Source organism: Vicugna pacos, unplaced genomic scaffold (genome assembly GCF_048564905.1).
Source record: "Vicugna pacos unplaced genomic scaffold, VicPac4 scaffold_20, whole genome shotgun sequence".
In the NCBI taxonomy this organism is placed as follows: Eukaryota; Metazoa; Chordata; class Mammalia; order Artiodactyla; family Camelidae; genus Vicugna; species Vicugna pacos.
In genome coordinates, this window is record NW_027328741.1 from 26,574,637 (window position 1) to 26,593,983 (window position 19,347).

General features: G+C 39.6%; 1 protein-coding gene across 1 annotated transcript in view; it reads left to right on the plus strand.

Moving 5' to 3' along the window:
- Positions 1-17,156, plus strand: part of LOC140694222 (uncharacterized) — a 151,923-nt gene extending 134,767 nt beyond the window's left edge. Inside the window, exons 17-20 of the mRNA XM_072957591.1 lie at positions 14,383-14,523; positions 15,075-15,131; positions 16,412-16,472; positions 17,002-17,156. The gene's annotated coding sequence lies outside the window, so the exon portion shown is untranslated. The remainder of the gene's footprint in view (positions 1-14,382; positions 14,524-15,074; positions 15,132-16,411; positions 16,473-17,001) is intronic.
- Positions 17,157-19,347: the final 2,191 nt, after the last annotated feature.

Genomic DNA, 19,347 nt, shown 5'->3' on the forward strand with positions numbered 1-19,347 from the left:
GTGGTCTGATGGAGATGATCAGATGTGCAGTTAAAGTGCTATTACTTGAAATAAGAGTAACCTAGAAACATTGCTCTAACAATACAGGATGAGGGAGGAGAATTGTCTGAGCTACTTGCAGTGGGGAGTCTTCTCATGTTTCTCCCACACCGTGACTCCTGCCAATATCCGCCACAGTCCTGCACGGTAGTCCTGCCGAAGCAAGCAAGCACTTTGCTCAGAAACGCACTGAATTTCCTTGTGCCTCTGTTTGTTGGCTTTTTTTTGAAAGCACATTTTGCCCTTTGCTTAAATGCCATCCATGCTAGTCAACTCTTACACTCATTTTTCTGGAACTCGTCCATAAATAGCTGCTGAATGGATGAACAGAATGTAGTATCTCCATGTAGTGGAAGATTATTCACACGTAAGAGTGAATAAAAAAGAAAAAAAAAAGAGGAAAATGAAAAAGGCCACCTGTTTTTGGAAGTCCACCCTGACTGTTCAACCCACACTTTTCCCTTTGAAACCCAATCACTTATGCTCCACTCTACTCTTTTTGATAGTGCTTACCACCTTCTAATAATCTTTAACGTTTTCAAAAAAAAAAAAAAGAAAGAGATGCTGATACCACTTCAAAATATACAAGCCTTGATTACAGCTTGTTAATTGAAAGGAAGCAGACACAAACGGTCAAATATTGTTGATTTCAGTGATCTGAAATGCCCAGAAAAGGCACATGCAGAGGCAGAGAGCAGGTGATGGCTGGAAGGGGCTGGTTGGAGGGGAATTAGGGAGTGACTGCTAGTGATAGGCGGATTCTTTAGGGGTGATGAAGTGTTCTGGAAATAGAAGGTGATGAGTGCTACACAACCGTGAGTTTGCAGAAGACTGCTGAGCGCTGTGTCTGGGAGTGCCTGTTGTTGGGGCATCTTTATTTTGTTCTCATCCTGCAATGTGAAGAGCCATCTTCTGCTGTGGCTGTTCTACTCCTGTGAGTGGTGAGGGTCAGAGACTTTGCAGAGTCATGTTTCTTTTTTCCCCCTGGGTGAGTGTAGGCAAAAAAAGATTTAAGCCTAAGAAAGTGCTCCATCTGCAGAAATGTCTTTTTGTTTTGCATGGTGTAAAAACCTTGAGAGCTTTTAATCGTTGAGGCCAGTCTGTGGGAGGAAATAGCCCGTGAAGCCTGTTTGAGCCCGGGAAGCACCGTGCATCTCTCCCAGACACGGGTGGGGATTTCACCCCCGTTCAGGCAGTGAAGGGCCCAGACCCGTGAGTAGACTTGACAATCGTGAATATTTACGTGTATCCGCTGCTTCATCTTGGATATTAATTTCAAGCTGAGTCAGTTTGTGGCGGCAGCCTCATCCTACATCAGGAATTTATAGTATCTGCTCTTTGAGGTGAAGACCTGACAGACTTGATTATTTAACAGTCTGCCTTGAATTGATATCTCAGATTTCTTTGTCAAAAGCAAAACAGCAGAAATACAGAGGTCCTTTAATGCCAATGTGAACTGGAACGGGATTAGCCTCTGTGCCTCAGTCGCCTTATCTTTGAGTGGGTAAGATGATAACAGTGCTTCCCTCAGAGGAGCTGGTGAGGGGAGAGTCAGAAGCACAAATGGAGGACTTACATGAGGTGCTCATGAATGACCTAGTTTAGTGCTGTCAGTCTGGTGAGGCCTCAGGGGCAGAGATGTCAGAACAGAGCAGTCCTAGCCGGAGCTCGATCCGTGATGGCAGCTGTTATGATCAGTATCACCACTGTTGATTATCAGGTAGTTTATGACTTGGTAATATGAATTCATGAATAATGTTAAAGAACTAGATATCTCAGATCCAGTTTACATAGTCCTCAAAATTTCCTCTGAGAAATAGATGGTTTCTTCCCCATCTTAAATCTGAGATGAGTCTCTAAAAAAGTCTGGATTCCTCCATCTTTTTGCTTTAATTCCCCATTTCTTAAAAAAACAAAGTTTTTAAATGGAGTTACTGGGGACTGAACTGAGTGCCTCATGCATGCTAAGCACATACTCTCCCACATGAGGTATAACCTTCTCCCTGATTTTTTTTTAATTTACTTTCTTAATTTACGGAGTTTAGAGGCCTCTAATTCTTTTTCTGGAGACTTGTCCATGAACCTGTAAATCTATAATTAATGGACAAAATTTGGTTTATTAAAAAAATCAATAGAATATTGTGCAGTCCATCCAAAAAGAAATGCTCATTGACTTAAAATGTTTCTCCTTTAAGGTGATTTCTCCTTTGTGGTCTAGCTTAATTTATTAACGGGCATCCTCATCATCATAATGACCAAACTCACTGTGAGTGGACACCTACCTAAGGCTAAAATGCTTTCCTCATGTTTTAGTTCATAGCAGGTGTTTGATTGTAGGTATCAGTGTCTCCTTTTTTGCAGCTGAGGGATTGAGAGATGGAGCAGCTTGTTCCAAATTACACGCAGCAGGCTGTGGCTAGCTCGGTGCTGGAACCCAGGCTGCACAGGATGCTTTCTTAATTGCTCCTCTAATCAGCCTCCCGTTAAGTGGTTACCCAAACACCTGTGACTCCATAAATGGCCGAGTTTAGTGATCTCAGCTTGATGATGCCTTCAAAGGAGAGACACCATTGAGAAGGTGAGACAGAGTGGCAGAAATTACAATTGTTTATTTTCACAAATTTATAATTCTCAGGTAATTACTTAAAAAGTTAATTTTATATTTTAGTGCTCTGTAAGCACTAAAAACATAACATTAAAAATAATTATAGTGCAAAAGAGAAGTGGGCTCTGAAAGTCCAACCACTGCTATTGATGTTACTTGTTTTTCTCTAGTGGCCCTTATTGACAGAAATACTTACAAAGACTGAATTGGTTTTATGTAGTCTTAATATGGAAGAAAAGATTGTCAGTGAATATTGTAAGTAAAGTCTTTACTATTTTCTTTCCTGTTGATGAATATGTAAGTTGTTTTAATGGCTTAAGTACATTTCCTCATTTGTGAAATTTTAGTAATATTGTTTAATTTGTCTGACTGTGAGAGTTAGACGCCTTGTATACAAAGAACACAAGAGGTGCTTAATAAAAGTGCTGTCACAATGACAGATATTTTAGATTGATCAACACTGAATACTAAAGAGTGTCGCTTATTTCTGATGCATATTTAATATGTATATGTATGATATATTTGAATATGGTTTAAAGTAACAAGGATTCATTTTTTTTTTTGGTGTAGTATGAAGTTTTAATGAAATCTGTATCATTCTAGTGAGACAGGGACTAGTTAAATTGCCTTAATCAGATGACCTTGAAGATTATTTACACAGAATATGTATTGTTACAAATCAGAATTTATGTTGCCGTGTAACCATCCACTCAGATATTTAAATTCGTGGGATTCTGACCAGATCAATTAAGTTTAGTAAAATCCACATTGATCATTTTCAGGAAATAAGCTCCTCTCTTTTGTGATTAAAGAAAATTTTGATTTTTTTCTACACTCTTAACAGGTTTAAAATATCAAAACATTGATTTGACACATTACTTTTTTAATAGAGAGAATAAAGCTCATGCTGTTTTATTATGTAAATAAATATTTTTGTATGTCGACAAACTTGTATGATATCCTGGATCTTTGAGAAGTATTTTGCAAAATATTAGATAACCTACTGTTGGAAAAATACAAACGTGACTTTTATGAACATAGGCGTAGTACAGATCTGTTGGTTTTTGCTACAGTGCAAGACATGAGGCCTAGGATACCTTTGCTGCCGATTGCCAGGAGGACACATTCCATGTCTCAGTTTCCCCTCCTGTAAAATGAAGTGGCTGAACTGGATTCTTTCCTCTTCTAAGATGAGTTTCCATGAGCCTATGTCTTCTGTTTATATTCAGGAGTATTAGCAGTATCAAATTAAATACTGAATATCCCTCCCTTCCCCCGAATCAAAGTGCAGTATATGCTACATAAGCTTTTAGTTATCTGTTTCTCCTTTCTGATCCTACAGGCAATTTTTGTGTTGCATGTTTCCCGGCAACCTGGAAGGTCATTTTAGCCATAGGTGGCACTGTTGCACCTTCTTACAGTCTTAACATTCCTGTTTGTAAAAGAAGGCTTAAATAACTTTATTTTATTTTGATTCCTTTACTTAATGCTTCAGAAGAGCCCAATGTCTTTTATGTGTGTCTACCTGGAAAAGTTATTCTGCTTATATCTTAGATTTATTCTGTCATCTCACTGTGAACATTTCAGACTTGCTGTGCAAGCAATGGGAAAATCGGGCTTTTCTTCTAGTGTTAGAAACCAGTGAGCCGGGATTTTATAAAACAGCTAGAAGCGGCATCTGGACGACCTTAAAGGTGAAAAGTGTATTGAGTTCCCTGAGTTTTGACCCCGCCGCTGTGTGTTAATTGGTGGTAGGAGATTTGGTACATATACGAAGGGGTGTAGTTTTTTGACTTGGGTTTGGTTGCACGTGCTGCCACTGAGCCACGTGAGCCTGAGACAGTTCGTTTTGAGTTTTTCCCTCGTCTGTGAGATGGGGACATTCATATATGAATTGTAGAATTGTGAGAATTAGAAATTATGTGCAGTGTTTACCACAGTGAGTATGTCAAGAGGGCTCTTAAACTTTAGCTGCTGTTTTGTGTGAAGCCATCATTTGGGAGTCTTTGGCAATTACTAAGAAACAGGAAAATAAGAAGAGCTGTTTTTATGATGAAAGATATTTGAGGAGGTTCCATAGTTCCTATACCCATAATTTAGCATCAGCAGAGTCAGGACAGTTACACAGTCGCCCTGAACCAATGTTAAGCCACAGAAATATTTGTTGCTTCATATATTTTGGGGCTTAAGGAGATCCAATACTTATACACATGTTGTCTCCAGCAGCCAACTGAGAGATGACACAAAAGAGTAGACAGGCGATAAATGTCTTCTTTGTTACTGATGAAGCCACGTTCTTCATGAACTTCAAGGCTGTGGGAAAATGCGTGTCATGATACTGTGTCCCAGAAATACAGACTCACCCTGTCCCATGTAGCTCTGGGCCACAGCGAGCCTTCCCTTGAGAGGACCTGCCCCTTCATGCACAGGGCTTTCCTGCCATGGAGCTGAGCATCCCAGGTGCTTCCCAATGGTGACCAACACTGGAGTGAAAGGAAGGGTTTCACATGTCCCGCTTGTCTCCCCGGACTCACACCTCACTCTGTTAGTGTGATGAGTGCTAGCTGTGGGCCAGGGGCCAAGGGTGTGAAGGGAGAAGCACTCTCCATGGCCCAAAAGAGTGGTTAGGAGGCATCCCCTCCCTCAGTTTAAACAGGTGGTGGGATGGAACATAAGGGTACTCCCCAATTGTTTATAAAAGGAGAAATAAGGATGTTCTTTGGGACTTAGGCTAGCCAGGAAACACATAAGATGATTAGAGGGGAGACTTGTAAATAACTTTGATATTAAGTTGACATTTGTTGAACACCCAAAATGTGCTACATTCTTTTCTGAGCATTTTACAGAAATGAATCCTTCAATCTTCTCAACAAGTGAGTAAGGAAGGTTTGATTGTTATCCCAGTTTTACAGTGTGGAAATTGAGGCACACAGAGGGTAATTAAGTTGGCAAAATCACAGAACTAGTAATTGGCAGAGCTGGTATTTAAACCCTGGCTGTCTGGTTTTGAGGCTCCCAGAGATGGGCTTTTTGTGTTTAGCGTTATCAGCATCCCTGAATCTTTGTACCTCTGTGCATCAGTTAGCCTATAAAGGACAGGGAAAGGAGAGTTACATGGGTGCTCATAGTCATGTCTTGCCGCTGTCCACGGAGAGTGCACCGTGATTGTCGTTAATTGTCTTCTGGGCAGTAGATCTGTTCGTATAATAGAAATTTAGTTCATTGAGTTAATCTAGAAACCCTTCCTGCTCCGTTTCTGTCCATGCTTGCCATGTGACTGCCTGCCCGATATTGGGCAGTGGAGGAGAAAATATACTCATGGTTGAACTCTGATATTTCAGTCTGGTTCATAGATTCACGTCTTCTGTTACATTAATAAGCTAAGTTTCTGGTTTTCTTGCATCAGTGTCTCATGACTTTGGTTAATGTGAAACCAGTCCATGGGAGCCCAGGGGTGATGACGGTATAATTTCTGAGCACGCTGTGGCACTTCTACCCATGCAGACGTGGCTGAAGGATGTCCACCTTCCTCACTGATTTCCCCCAACAGCAGGGTCCTCTCCCACCCCTGGATGTGAGGTTGGGAGCTCTCTGAGTAGGCCAGTCAGAGGCCCAGTTAACCAATCAGAAAATGATGAAGTACCTGGAAGTGGGTTTAATAGAAGAAAAGAGCTTCCAGGTAGTCAGATGGGCTGTTCGAGTCCATTTGGTGAAAAGCTGTCCACTGTCTGTGGTTTAGCTGCTTCTTTGCTATTGAAAAGTCTGGAGTAGATGAAGGGATTTTAAAAAGCAGAAAGGAATGATTTCAGGTGGTACGTCCACACTGGTGAGAAGTGATGGATGACCACCAGTGTGAGGCATAGACAGAGTCTTACAAACTTCATAAAACAGCATTAAAAGCTCTGCCATCTGAGTGCACTTCATATGGGGTCCAGATCATCACTGGTGATGCAGTGAGGGCAAGTAACTGATGATGGCAGAAAGAACATGGACGCATCAAAAAGGTCTCGTTCACGTTCCCTGTTTAAGGGATGCGGCACAGTGTAATATATTTGAGCTGGTTTTTCACTGAAAAATTTTTAGTGTTTTCTGGGACTCCCCAGTACCCCAAGGGTCCATGCAGCTGGGTGTCCCCTCAGTGCAGCACTGTCAGCGCTTGCCCTGGGCTGACGCGGTGTCACACGGAATAGGACGGTCAGCGTCCCCGGCTCCTCTGAGCTCCGTCACCTCATCCGCAGAGCCGGGTTTCTCATCCATGTCTACTTAGTAGGGTTGTTGAGAATCACACGTGAAGCTTCAGGGGTGACTTGTGGTTGTCTCTGTGATTGGCATATAGTGAATATTTGATAGAAACACTTGTTTTTTTAGTATAATTGTAGTACCTAGGTTGCAGTGGTTTTTAGTCTGCGTTTTTTTATAACTTTATTCTTATTTTTTTTGTTTTGCATCTTTGTTTATTTATTTTTATTTTTATTTTTTAACATTTTTTATTGATTTATAATCATTTTACAGTGTTGTGTCAAATTCCAGTGTTCAGCACAATTTTTCAGTCATTCATGGAAATATACACACTCATTGTCACATTTTTTTCTCTGTGATTTATCATAACATTTTGTGTATATTTCCCTGTGTTTATTCTTTTTTTTACATTTTTTACTGATTCATAATCATTTTACAGTGCTGTATCAAATTCCAGTGTTCAGCACAATTTTTCAGTCATTCATGGACATATACACACTCATTGTCACATTTTTTTCTCTGTGATTTATCATAACATTTTGTGTATATTTCCCAGTGTTATACAGTGTAATCTTGTTTATTTATTCTACAATTTTGAAATCCCAGTCTATCCCTTCCCACCCTCTACCCCCCCCCTGTAACCACAAGTCTGTATTCTCGGTCCATGAGTCTATTTTTGTCCTGTATTTATGCTTTGTTTTTGTTTGTTTTTGTTTTTTAGATTCCGCATATGAGCGATCTCATATGGTATTTTTATTTCTCTTTCTGGCTTACTTCACTTAGAATGACATTCTCTAGGAGCATCCATGTTGCTGCAAATGGCATTATGTTGTCGGTTTTTGTGGCTGAGAAGTATTCCATTGTATATATATACCACATCTTCTTTATCCAGTCACCTGTTGATGGACATTTAGGTAGTTTCCATGTTTTGGCTATTGTAAATAGTTCTGCTATGAACATTGGGGTGCAGGTGTCAATCTGAAGTAGTTTTCCTTCTGGGTACAAGCCCAGGAGTGGGATTCCTGGGTCATATGGTAAGTCTATTCCTAGTCTTTTGAGGAATCTCCACACTGTCTTCCGTAGTGGCTGCACTATTCTTATTTTTAAATATGCACATAGTTTATTTATTTTTTTGGAGGTACTGGGGACTGAAGCCAGGACATTGTGCATGCTAATCAGGTGCTCTACAACTGAGTAAAACACACCCTCCTTTTCTGCACTTGAATATAAATATTGCTATACACAAAATAGCTCTTAAACACCATCATGGGACCTAGTCACTGTATAGACAATTGAACACGTATGCTATTTCAATAGGAATAAATGTTGATGAGACATACATTTCTGAATCTGTTAATGTGCTTAAAAACGATCATAGGTAGTGATAAACACGAATCTTTGATCCAGTACTTCTTAGGGTCTTTTTTGCAATCAAGGGAAATTACATTCTACAGAGAAGGCTAATTGGGTCTCTTTGATATTTGGATGGTTTAGCAGATGATGAAGACTTTCAAAAGCTGAAAGTTTTGTATTTTGAATTAACTACAAAGTTATCTTCTACAAGTTGTAAGTACTAAGCTTGTGAAGTGCTCAGTAATCCAGGGGGTATGTGTCTGTGTCTGTGTGAACGTTTGTGTGTGTGATATCAGGAAGATAGAAAGAAGTTCCATATAGGACTTCTGATAACTTTCTCCTCCATTTCAAGGTGTAGGCATATATTTACATAAATAAATTGATATTCTTTTGTCATTTGGCATGTTGGGAATAAGACTTTCTCATACTTGTTTCAGAAGGGTTAGGGAGGTTGAGCTTAGGAAATGGGAGGAGATAGAGACAGGGAGGTTCTTTAAACTGTGCAGAATGAGAAATAGTAACTTTTCTCTTTTCTTCTAGAGCAAACTGGCACTGAATTGTAACATAATATTACTCAGAATTGCTTTTCTGATCAGATACAAGTACCTCAGATTTTTTAAGGCAACATGAAAGATGAAATATGTTTTAGCATTTATCTTTAAAAGAAGTTTTATTTTTCAAGTAAAAGGTTATAGCCTGTTCTTTCTTCCAGCGGTACAAGAAATTCTCATTGATCTATCTAAATGACCTCTGTGCTTAGATTCTTTGTGTTTTTTTTTCTTTAAGTGCTTGTTTCATTGTGGTTTGAATGAATGTTTAAAATTTCTGGATTTTGATCTTTAGAACATGCTGATTTATCAAAACTGTTAAAAACCTGATTGTTCTCTGCTCCTGGTTTGGTGGGACAACCTACTGATTTCTGTTGTCTGTTCAAGAGGGAAATTCTTCCTCTAGCCTGCAGATCATTAAGTGAATGGTTTGCAGTGTGCCTTTAAAATTATTTGTATGCATTGAGCATGTTTGTCCAGTGAAATTTAAATTGACTCATTGTAATGACTTTGCTTTGATTCTGTGGTTTTGATCCTCTCCACAAGAATTTGAATTCTCTGTTGCATTTTGTATACGTGTTCTTAACAGGGGAAGAAATTTTACATTTTTTACAGAGGTGGGTTTTCCTATCCCCTCTGAATGCCTTCTAAAATTGATACATTAAAAATCTGTTATTGCAGTGCATAATTATTTCATAAACTATTTTTTGGCATAATCAGAAACAATGACCAAGAATGATAATAAAAAATACGAAAATCTTCCTTCCTTTGAAGAATAGAAATCAGGTAGTCAGGCTCCCTCATGCTTTGTGCCTGACACAATTACTCTCATGTCATTGTGTATCATGATTCGGAGATGGAGTTGCTTCAGGTTTATAGATTTTTGTTTTAAAATTTGTGTTGAATACTTTCTCCAGACTGATGTTTCCTGTTGTGTTTGTGGAAAGAGTAGAAGGGAAAAAAATAATTTGTTTTGTTTTCAGGAGGCCTGAGTTGATGAGAAAAGTGTTGAGGGTGGGCTGAGGAAAAGAGTGACACTCCCTCTCCTCCTGGCTGAAATTGATGAACAAAGAAATCAATTAAGTATATCGATATTTGACCAATAGAATTTAGCGAGCCCAAACTGGCTAGAAATGCACAACGGAAATTACTGAATTCAGCTGCAGAATGAGGTGCTTTACCAAGTAGAAGCAGCAGAGAGCAATCAGAAAAATCAGTAATATGATGAGATATAAAAGGAATATTATATCTTTTATTGCTGAAACTTTTCTACGGAAAGTTGTGTAGAGCTAAAATTAAGTTTCAAGCATCAGGAGTTAAGAGAGTGGGTGGTTCCGTAGGATCGTTATTCTCGGATGTGCGTAGACCCTGCTAGAGTGGCTGAAGATGGCAGGAAGAGACCCACATCCAGGATTAGTCATCCTAGGGTGTCCTCCATAATGGTTCCATGTGGGAGCCCATGATTGGGTTAACAAATTATAACACAGCACAGTCGCCTCTGAACTTTAAGAAGAAAAAATATGCTTTGGTACTGCTTTGCAAGCAAGTTCCTGTGCATCTTCACTCCAGTCTCCTTTCCTTAAAAAGCAGAGACAATGCTTTGCTTGTGTAGTTGAGGTTTTAGGTAGCACTCTGCTGGTTGCAAAGCAAGGACCGAGACCCTCAGCTATAAACGCTGGGCTTGTGTGTTGTTAGTCTATTATCCCCAAAACAAAGACCTGGCTGGTCTGGTGGTGTGCTTTGTAATGAACATATCTAAAAGTGTATCTTGTTCCCCTCACCCCATGACTTCCCTAAACATACACTAATCCTTTGTACTCATTGTGTATTCTACAATCTCTGCCTCATCCTGTCTTTCCCGAATTTCCTCCTTACTATCTCACAACTGTTAACGAAGTTTTCCTTTGATTATACACAATAAATATGGGAACATTTGAGAGGCTCATGGAGATGGCTCCCTACTCCCTCTCGATTTCTTGACTTTTTCCACAGAGTCTTGAATAATCATTCCGTGTCGGTAAGACTTCTTCCAGCCAGAACCCACAGTTCCAGGTGAGAAGGATGCAGGCTTTATCTCTCCTACAGGAGGGAGAGACAGAAGAGAATTGAGATATGCTCCCCCGTGATCCCTTCCTGCCCCAGGTCTACTGCAGTTCACCTGCAGCCTTCTGGCCTCTGCTCAGCGGGCCTCTGTCCCAGGACTAAACTCATCCTTTTCTTCCCTTGTCAACATTTCCGGTACCTTTCAGAACTTGGTCTCTTCCCTGCAATTCAACCCTGGCAGATGTGATGGTGGTCAGCGTGCTGGTGGGCAGTCCTTTGGGGACCCCCAGGAGCCATGCTGATTCTCCTGAGTCTATCAATCTGGGTTACAGAACAGTCGAGCACCGAAGGAAGCCCATTCACGTGATGTCAAGACAGCATTTCATCACTTTCATTTTATTTTTAAATTTTCGGTGGAGAAAATATTTGTAGCAAACTCTTCCAGATATTCGCCGCCTGCTTTCCTCACCACCATTTCCTTGTTGGCTCTGGTGCTAGTTTTATGAATCAGGATTCTTCTCTGGTCATTTCTGGCAGCAGGGCTTGCCGAATCCTTGATCTGCATTTGAAGCAGAATGCTTCTTCGTGATGTCAAGGTGATTCTCCTATTTCTGAATATTTCGTGTACACTCAGCAACTGTTTCAAGTGAAATGCTCTTGTCCAATTTCGGTTAACTCACATTTGCTGATCTCCTGCTTTCATGCTGAGGGCAGTTTCTTTTTCCTCTAATAAAAGTTAGCAATTTGCATTTACTCTGGAAGGTACTGCCCCGAGATGCTTTTGTTCTTAACAGTTTTAATACAATTCACCCATTAAAATGTACATCGGTTTTTACTCTATGCCCAGAATTGTGCATCCCATTCAATCTTAGAACATTTTCATCCCCCCAACAGGATACCCCGTATGCATAAGCAGACATTCCCATCTTCCCCATCCTCCCCCAGCCCCAAGGAGCCACTTTTCTCTCTGTGGATTTGCCTGTGCTGGACATTTAATGTAATTCGAGTCACTTCATGTAAGTGGAACCCTCTATTGTGACCGACTAGTTTCACACTGAGTAACGTTTTCAATGTTTGTCCATGTTGTGGCCTGAGTCACTATTCTATGCTTTGCTATTGCTGAATAACATTCCACTGTATGGCTGGGCCCCTCCGTTTACCCATTCACCAGGTGATAGGCATATGGGTTGTTTCTGCTTTTTGGCTGTGATGAGTAATGTCGCCGTGGACACTCATGTGGGATTTTTTATGTGGATATCTGTTTTCAGTTCTCTTTCATGTGTGCCCAGAGAGCAGAATTGCTGGGTAAGTCAGAAACGAAATGTTCAACTCTCTGAGGCCCTGCCAGGCTGTTTTCCAAAGTGGCCACGCTGTGTTACGTCCTCACCAGCAAGGGCTGTGCGCTCCACTTCCTCTGTGTCCTCATTAGTGCTTGTTACCATTTTTTTTATTATAACCTATTGTTGTGAGTGTGAAGCGGCTTCTCCTAGTGGTTTTGACTTGATTTTCCTTACAGCTAATGCTATTGAACATCATTTCATTGTGCTTATTGGACATTTCTATGTTTTTCTTGAAAAATACCTTTTCAGAACATTTATTAATTTTTTAATTGAGTTGCCTTTTTATTGTTGAGTTGTAGGGGTTTTTTTCTTCATTTGGAGATACAAATTCCTTATGAGATAAATGATTTGAAAAAATTTTCTCTAGTGTGTTGTTTTTTCACTTTCTGAATGGTGCCCTTTGAAGCAAAGTTTTAAATTTTGATGAACTCCAATTTATCTCTGTTTTCATTGTTCCATGTGTTTTGGGGTATTATTTTAAATCTGAAGTATTTTATTTAAGCTTTTATGTATAAAATATCTAAATTTGTAGAAACAGTCTAGGAGATGGGTGTGGTTGTTTTCTCCCGTCTTTGGATAAGAGACTGAGGTGCAGAAAATTTCACTGAAATATCAGTGTCACAGCTACCCAGTGCTGTGGGAGTTCAGACCCCTCATGTTTTTCCCCAGAATATGTGATCTTCACCACCATGCTCCACTACTGCCTGGAATCATTAATGAAAACATCTTTCCTTTTTTGATTTCTTGTTAGTTTGTTTTCTCATTGGGGACCTCATCTCCTTATTTTCCTTTCGGATGTCAGTGTAGATTTATTATAGGGCTCATGTAGGCAGGAGCATTGCTATCAGTTAACTTCTATATTACTCACTCTCCAGTGATGATTGTTGCTAGTTGACCTAATCAAGTCATGCTTAAGTCTTTCCTGCTCATGACACTAAAAACAGTCATGACTTACAGAACGCTCAAAGAAGAAAGTACTTGATTGATTTTATTTTGCTACCCAATCAAACCAATTAAGTAAAAACCCCAGTGTTGACACAGACTATAAGCCCTCCAGAATAGGGTCACTGTCTTCCTTGTGTTTCATTTATTTGGTCACAGTGTCTGGATAGTGCTTTGCTGTCCAGCAGTTTTGTGAGGATACTGTGCTCGTGAATATTTGTAAGCACAGAATTTTGACAACAGACTGTGTTGTTCATTTCACAAGGGAAAAGATAATATAGAAATACTGCTCAGATCTATTTTAAAATTAAGCTTGGAAATTTGAGAAGAATTCAAGAAGCCATACAAAGCTCTTTTTCACTAATTTTAGATCTATCTTAGACACTTTATGGTTACATAGCAGAGTAACTTATCAAGTAGATTTGACAAGAGGAGTGTTATATTGATTATTTGATCTAGTTGAAATATTCTACCAGGGATAAAGTCATAAGTGCCCATAAATGAACAAATATGTTTGTATTTCTATGCAACATGGGAGCAGACTACATATGTTTCTATATAATATATATGACTGTGTGTTTTAATCTGCCTGTCAGTGTTTTTTATAGTTTTTCAGCAATGTTATAACTTCAGAATTCTTCTAAGTTATTCACTCCCGATATTACTGCAGTTTGTACTGTGTATACTATCTTATGGATGGGATTCCACTGTCCCCTCAGTGAGGAATTTCCTCTCCTATTCCGTTAGTAGCAGAGTTAAAGGAACTGTGATTTCTAGGCCTTTGCTTTCCATGTGTTTGCAGTTGGCTGTAAATCACGAATTTCCCTTTCTTGAGTTTTCATTTTTCAATAAGAATTTTTAAAATAATTGTTAATATGTTTCACCAGTCTCCCTAGAAACTTGATGTGTTTGTGCTTTTCAGTTTTCAATTTATGAAAATTGTAAATGCACACTTGTTTTTAAGTAGTCCTTTTTCACTAGATATTTGTTTACTTCTTTAGAGTTAAAATAATTTTTTTCCCAATGAATGAATCGGTGTTCATGTTTTAAAAGATAACTTACTTTATATTTTTCTTATTCTAACAGGTATATTTGTTGTACAGAATTTAGAAAATAAGGATAAACAAAATAATAACTTAAAAATGGCCTCTAATCTCACTTGGAGATACAGATGTAAGGTTTGAAATTGAGAATTACAAGTCCTCTCACGTTGTACTTCTCTTTCAAGTACGTTTTGTTTACTGAGACCCTCGAATTCCCATATGAATTGTAGCAGCAGCTAGTCAGTTACTGCAGAGGAGCCCGCTGGGATTGTGATCGAGACCACGTTATATGTATGCATCGCTCTGGAGAGCACTGCCATCCCAAGAATGCTGTCATCTGATCCAGGAATCTGCGTGGTGTGTCTTTCCAGGTATTTAGGTCTTCTTTAATTTATTTCAGCAATGTGTATGGTTTACATAGTATTATTTTATTTATTTTTTGCCTTTATACTGAGGACAAGTGAGCAAGGTACCAGGATTAGAATTGTATTATAGCCCCGCAACTTGCTGCCACCATGGACGCTGCGGTCTCTCTTTGCCCTTTGTAAAATCTCGCAGAAAATAGGACCTAAGTAACTCTCTCTTGAAAGAATGATTATATGATTGCTGGATGATGCTTGAGAGTCCTTGTGATGATGTCTTTTTCCCAGACGTTCCTCTCTTCTTAACTATGCCCTTTCCCTTCCTTTCTTCCAGCCTGGGTTTCAGCGTGCCTGTGGCATTGATTTTTCTTGTCTGTGGACTCATCCTTTCACTAGTTCATGATAATGTTACATGTGGGCTGTGGAAACTTGCTAGATGTCAAGAAAGAGCAAATCCATTGCATGCTAGATTTTTTAGAGTGTGTTATTGTATTATCGATTGAAATGAAATCAGGCTGACCCATTGAGCCATCCCCTGAGCTCTTTTCGCCTTCCTACAGGTGATACTGCTCTCGTTGCTGCATGTGCCCTTCCCCCAGACTCGGTTTTGGAGTTGAGTAAGTCACCATCACTGGAGCCCTCTCATTAAAAGATGAAGAAAATCTTTGCTCCTTCTCCCTGTTTGGGGACTTGGATGAGATGAGGTAACAGATAAAGAATGGAGCCCCACCTCATTCTGACCACCGCTCTTTCCGTTCATTTCTCCAGGGGAAGGGTACAATTCAAAAATATAAAGATTGTGAGCTAATGAGATAGACAAGACAACCGATCATTTATTAAATACACTTTCATGCCAGAAACAAATGTATTATACACACAAAAAGCACATAAATTACGGTAGTACTGTGGTTACAAACGTGGGTCCGAGTTCGATTCCTGCTCTGGAGTGACAAGTCCTGTGAGATGGAGAAATGGTAGATCGGCTTAGCCTCTCTTGGACTTGTTTTCTGTCCTGCAGAGATGGGGTTCGCTAGGCATCCCTACCCCGTAGAGTTGCTGTGGGGTGTAAATGACGTGAGTGGGCAGCCCGAGCACACCTGCTCGTTCCTCGTAAGTGCAGGATAGCACAGCTTTTGCGGTGATGCCTTTATGACCACACCGTGTAGACTCTCAGTGCTCCGAAGGGATGCCTTGTGGATTGGAGTTGGGATTCTCACTTCTGTAAATACCCAAGAATTGGGTTATTGGGCCTTGCTGATTTGAATCTATTCTTTAGAAAGTACATAATGTAGATATATTTTTCAAACATGCATGCTTTTTATCTTTTATTATTTATACTTCTACCCTCTCATCTCTTGGTGTGACATTTCATGGAATCCAGGAAACAGTCCTAAGCCACCTGCCTCTTCACACTTCTTTGTGGTGGCTTTCTTCCCTGACTAGAAGAGGGTTTTGCACAGGAAATTTTGTTTGCTCCCCTTCTCTTGGAGTCTCCCTGTTTGTCTGCCCATCTCTCACCTGTCCATCTGTCCATTTCTCTACCCACTCATTCTTCTGACTTGTTCCAAGAAGCATTTCAGGCAGCTTACAGAAGAACAGATACCAAATAAACAGGTGAGAAAATGGGGCCAATTTCAGACAGTGAGGCTTGCAGTTGAGCCTGTGTGAGATTTGCAGGCGTGAGACACACGCCTCTGCCTTGTGCCTTATAAGATAGACAGCATCAATATGCCTGAGGCTCCCAGCAGACACAGGGAAACAGGGTTTGTGGGAGATGCTTACTGGCTGTGAAACAAATAAGTGGCTTAGGAGAAGCCCAGACTTTCCAACTACTAAGGCTTAGGAGAATATATTGAGTGTCTTCCAAAATCAGATTATTGCATCTTTTCTTTTTCAGAGTTTTATGTATAGTTGGTTTACATTCTATACCTGGAAATTTCTCCAAAACTGCTGCCCACGTGTGTCCCATGACTCGGGAATGGGGTGGTTCTGCTCATTGACGGGTGTTGGCCAGAAACGGAAAATGACAGCCTCAAAGGAGCCTGGGATTAAGCAGTTATGTTTTGTCAGTGCTGTAGATTTCAGAAAATACTTTTACCATTTCTCTCCGCCTGAGGAAGCAGCGTGCTCTCTTCCCAGCATCAGGAGCTCAGGGCCACGTGATGGTGGGGGCTGACTGCACTGCCGTCAAAACAGCTGTGCTAGTCACTGCAGGTGTGGTGCTTTCACGTAGTGCATTTCATGTTCTTTAATAGGTTTCAACAGGTAGTTAATTAACTGAGTTAATTAACATTTAATAAATATAATGCTTTGTTGAAAAGACAGTTATAGGCAGAATATAAGTTGTGAACAATATAAAAACTGTTTCAATACTGAAATTTCAGTAGGGAAGATTCAGTTTATCTTATTTCCGCCTCTCTTTAAAAGAGAAAAGAAACAAGACAGAAAAAGCAGAGGATGATTTCTGTTCTTCCTCTCGGCTTGCAGGTGCCTTCACCTCCAGTGGCATCCATCCAGACACCAGCACTGACACTGGCCGTGCTCAGAACTGCCTCAGCCCTGAAGACACAACTGACAAATGGAAGGGGGACGCGCCCTGTTACAGCGGGTGCTTTCAATTTTTGGGTCCTTATGTAACTGCGCGGTGTTATTCAGGATCACCCATTCTGCACTGTGTGACGGTGCTTCGGTGTCTCCTAGTTATTTGTTTCTGTAAGTACTCATGTATTTTTTCCAATGTGTGTTACTAGACATCTAAAAATGCATTTTTCAGATGAAAAATAATGTGTATTTAATATAAAATTCTGAAAAAAGGGTCAAAAGGGTCTATCCTGTTCCCAGTATTCAGAGATAATAATTAACACTTTAAAATCTATTTTCTGTTCTTTTCATCAGTGTGTATTACCTCTGTCATAAAAACCAGCAAGCACTGTGTGCCTGTTTGCTGTGTGGAGACCTCCATTTTCCATTCAGCTTATGACAATTTTTTTACAGTATTCTATCTCGGCTGGCATGATTTTTAATGACCATTATAGCATTCTGTCTTGTGGAGTCCTCGTCCATTTTACTTTGGACTTAAGTAAACTTTTAAATTCCAAGTAAACTTAACTGGAATACTGAAAAGAGAACTGTGGTGGTACCGAAAGTCCCCTACTTCCTTCCCCTTTTTTCCTGAGAGTAAAAACTGCTGACAATGTGGAGTATATATTTCATGACCTTTATGCCTATGTCATATAAATAAACACATACATACACGTATATGAGAAATCTATGTCTATGTGTGTGTATATATGCTTTATTGAAAAATAAGGCCATACTATATGTTTTCTGCAGCTCGGTTTATTCACTAAGGTATATATCACAGACGTCCTCTCCCTCCAGACTCACCTGGTCCTTTCAGATAGAGTAGAGTGGTCTCCTGATGTGCAGGTTTGGTCTCTTGTGAAAGGACACCTTTCGTGGGAGAGAACTGTGGACAAGGCCTTGGACCACGCCGAAACACCGGAACTTTAGTGGCCACAGCTCACCGTGATTTACCGCATCATTGTCTTGATGGTGGACACTTAAGTTTTCTCCATTTTCCACTGTCAGAAAGGGTGTCTGACTGGCATCCTTCTTGTACAAACATTCCTGTGATCTTGTATAAGTATTCCTTTAGTTAAGGTTTCTGGAAATTTAGTCCTTGGATGTGACAACTACATAAATCACAGGCTCCTTTCAAGTGAATCTAGAAATTCCTTCTCCTGTGGGGAATGAAAAGATGTAGAATAACTTATGTAACCAATTCTCTATCCCTGGGTATGATTCCACTTCAGCTTTTCTTCCCACCAATGTAAACAGTGCTGTGTAAATTCTCTGATGAGTACATCTATTTGAACTGATTCTTTTTGTAAATGAAACGATTCCTAAAATTGAAGTTCAGCCTGTGTGTACACACGTTTTCCAGGGTTTACATATCCATTGACATGTCATCCTCCAAAAGATCGCTCACAGTTTGTTGTCTCAATGATGGACACTAGCTAGAATATCTTTTAAAAATATTTGCCAATATGATGAGCAAAATGATTTTCATTGTTTTAGTTTGCACTCTATGACCAGTGTGGTATTGAGCATTTTACACTCATTAGCCATCTGACTTTTAAAAAGTGAATGATCCCTTTTGTCCTTTGCAAATATTTAAGTGAGGGAGCTTCTTGTTGCTTTGTGACAGCTCTATGTATATTATGAACATTAGCCCCTTGTCTTCATCAACATGTATCACAGAGCTTTCCCTTGTCATTTTTTGCCTTTCATTTTGTTCAGTAGGTTCATTTTTGTTATGGCCCAAAATAAACTTTAGATAGTAAATGTCTTCTTTTTCGGTTTTATTCTTGATATTATTCTTAGAAATGCTTTCTTATAATGGTATAAATTTCTTCTGTAGGTTTTCTTAATCTCTAAGATGGAGATGATAATAGTGCTTGTCATAGTGAGGAGAAGCTGAATTGATATGAGCAAAGAGTTGTATTTGCTCTTATTAGTACTTTCTATTATTTACATCACTTTCTGTAATTTTTCTTGCGGTCATTTTGACCGGAATAGAATTTGTTTTTTCAAGGGGATTCTGTGATTGTCCCAAGACAATTATTGAATTCCTACTTTGCTCTTTAATTTGAAATCCCACCTGTAAAAATACTTATGTACACTAGAGTCTTTTTTGAGCTCATGATTTATTTCTGTCAATCTTACTTTCCTACACTAGCACTATATCTTACATATTGTAAAAATTTATTTAATATCTGACAGTGCAAATTTTTTGATTTGCTTTTCGATCCCTATTTTTCTTTGCTAGTA